The sequence below is a fragment of the Tuber melanosporum genome (assembly GCF_000151645.1).
Source record: "Tuber melanosporum whole genome shotgun sequence assembly, scaffold_7, strain Mel28".
NCBI lineage: Eukaryota > Fungi > Ascomycota > Pezizomycetes > Pezizales > Tuberaceae > Tuber > Tuber melanosporum.
The window spans coordinates 33,479-37,138 of record NW_003299117.1 but is presented as its reverse complement, the minus strand read 5'-3'; positions in this window follow the sequence as shown (position 1 = coordinate 37,138).

Here is a 3,660-nt window from a genome sequence, read left to right as displayed (position 1 = left end):
CCGTACTTATAGAGGCGCATAGAGCGGCCTCTATGACCTCCTTCCCATCACTGACCTACCAGTAACAGAAAATTGTGATAGCATCCTGGTCGTGGTAGATCGTCTGACCAATATGAGTTATTTCATTCCAGTCAGAAAGGATATCGACACGAAGGATTTTATACAAATATTCTTCCTAGAAGTCTTCCGACTGCACGGCCTTTCAAAGAATATCATTACTGATCGAAGAATACTATTCACATCAGGATTATGGAAGAAACTAACAGGAGAAATGGGGATACAGAACAGGCTGAGCACCGCATTGCACCCGCAATCAGATGGACAAGTGGAACGGGTAAACGCGATACTAGAACAATATTTACGGGCCTACATCAATTACCAACATGATGATTGGTACAAATTGCTATCAATGGCCGAATTCGCATACAACAATAGAAAGCAAGAAATGATTAGCACAACACCCTTCTTCGCAAATTACGGACAACATCCACAAAGTCAGACCACATATCATATGATTAATGGTATAATACCGGACAAAACAGATATGGGAAAACTACACGAAATATTACAATACGAAATAAGTCAAGCACAACAACTACAAAAAGAACAATATGATAAGCACCAAAGACCAGATCCGAACATACAACCGGGAGATATGGTATGGCTAATACCACGCAATATCCATACGATGCAACCATCAAAGAAATTGGACTACCAGAAAATTAAACCATTCAGGATACTGGAAAGAGTAGGCAGCCGAGCTTATAAACTCAACCTTCCACCCATGATGCAAATACACAACACATTCCAGATCTCACTCCTCGAATTATATAACAACAATAAGTTTCCTTCACAAACAATTATTCCTCCTCCATCAATCGAACTCAATGGAGAACCAGAATACAAGCTCGACGAAACAGCCAATTCTCGATTCTTCCACGATCACCTCCAATACCGAGCCAAGTGGAGGGGATATTCCCCTGAACACGATAAAACTTGGTACTTAGCATACAACTTCGAAGACACAAAAGATACCATCTCAACTCCGATCAGCGATACCCAGGCAAGCCCGACCCAGGTAATGATCAAATTCAACCAAGGCAAAGGCGAGGGAAAGGCTCTCACGCCATTGCAATAACACGAGGGCTGGGGCGATAGCCCCCGCTAAACCACAGCAACCAGCCCCAAATACTCATTCATGGGGCAAACTGATGAAGAACTGAAGGAAAGAGAAAAACAAGCACAGCATAACGCCATGTCATAGATAGTATGCTATGATGACGGTTTCCAAATACATTTTGACGACAAGGAAGGCTCGGGATAGTTCCCGAGGAAATGTCAAAAGCGTGGCCCACACCCGAACCACATCCTGAAGCATTGGCAACAATGCTTCAGAAATGGGTGCAGGATGCACAGAGCACAGAAAATCTCTGCGGGATTCTACCTGCAGAAGGATGGAAGCAGAAAAGAGTTGGAAGGAGAAGATGTCAGGAAGGCATGGGCTGCGAGGACGCGGTCCAGGGAGGAAGGGGCCCAAAACTCCTCTGAAAACACAGAACTGGATGTTAGGAGCCTACACAGGCAAATCCGGGAACTCCGAGAATAACTTGGCCAGGCCGAGGCGACAATTTCCGCAAACAACAAAACGATCGCGGAGCTAAGACAGATGAACAATAATCAGCGGCACACGATCGAAATAGCGAATCTGACCCTAGAATCAGTAAGGGTTAGATAGAGGATAGCAGACAAAATGTTTCACAAGCTGAGAAGAACCATGCACTCGGTAGGACGAGAACTATTGTAACTAGAAGAAAAGGCCGGATGGGACTCAGGCTTAGGAGGAGAGGAGCTAAAGTCAGGAATATGGCTTGGCGAGGAAAAGGTCTTTACGTGAGACATAGTTATAAGTCACAGGTATGTTATTGTTTCACACATATGATTCATTCGAGTCACATAATTTGGTATATGTGAGATTTGTGATGCTTTCACATATAGCTCAAATATGAGTCATGGGAGTGCACCTGGTGGGTATGCCTTGTGAGTATGCCTTGCAGGTAGGCCTCGCACATATGATTTATGTTTCACACATAACCTCATTATGAGGTCATGGGTTTCACGTATATGACTCAGTCAAGTCATATGACTTATTTATTGTGTTATGATTGGTTTATGAGTTTTACACATGACCTCGTTATGAGGTCATGGGTTTTTTGAGGATATGACCACCTTGATCACATAACTCCTTTGTTATGATTAGGTTTCATACATGTGATCAGTTTAGGTCACATGACTATGGGCGGGAAGAACATTATATGAGGAGGCTGATACGGCCAAGGAGGATAGGTTCTTCACCCGTTGATCTAAGTACTTTTCCTACTTATTAATTTAACAAATATAAAACACATTTACGATCTTTATCTTTATTGCAACGTCATCATTAGGCCAAGAAAGGTTCTTCACAAACAAGAGTTAGAGAAAGCTTACAATAGGCGTTCCCAATAGAAGACAAAGGTCTTGTACTATCGGTAATATAGGCAGAGGCCTAGTGCTATCATAAGACTAAGGAAAGAAACAGAAGAAGAGAAGTATCGTTCGTTGTCACCAAGAACTGACTATCCAAGGAGGGATCATTACACCAAGACAAGAAATACTAAAGCAAAAAGGAATGGAAAGAAATGATTCCAAAGAAATATCATCAATTCACCAACCTATTCTAAGAAGAGGAAGCTATGGAGCTACCACCTCGAAGACCAGGAATCGATCAGAAAATTCAGCTGGACAAAGTTGAGAAAATGGGAAAAACAAAAGAGATTCCCTATAAGAAGTTATACCTACTACGACAAGCAGAGCTCGAAGAACTTAGGAAGTACATCGAGTAAAACCTAAAGCAAGGATGGATCAGGGACTCCTTTGCATCAGGAAAATCCCCAATACTATTTATCAAAAAGAAAGATGGAAAAAGGAGACTCTGTGTGGACTACAGAGCCCTCAATTTGGTTACCAAGAAAGATTGATATCCACTACTCTTAATTGGAGAGGCACTGGATAGACTACGGTCAGCAAAAGACTTTACCAAACTTGACATCAAGGACACATACCACAATATACGCATGAAAGGCAGGAGGCGAATGGAAGACTACATTCGCCTCAAGATACAGAATGTTCGAATACTTAGTTATGCCTTTCGGTCAAACAATACACCAGCTTCATTCCAAAGATAGATCAACAAGGTACTCAATAAGTACCTCAACATATGTTGCATCGTATACTTAGACAATGTACTTATCTACTCGGAAAACATGCAACAACATCAGAAAAATATCAGAAATATCATGGCCACGATACAAGAATCAGGAATGAAGATCAAAGCAACAAAATGCGAATTCCATAAAGAAGAAACCGAATACCTCGGATTTATCATCAATCGAAGCGGGGTCAAGGTCGACCCAGTCAAAACAGCAGCAATATGGGATTGGACTAAACTAAACAACAAAACAGATGTTCAATACTTTATGGGATTCTGCAACTTTTATTGAAGGTTCATTGAGGGATTTAGCAGGCTTGCAAAACCACTCTATAACCTAACAAAGAAAGACAAGAAATGGGAATGGGGAGAAATGGAACAGAAAGCATATGATGTAATATGAACACATCTAACAT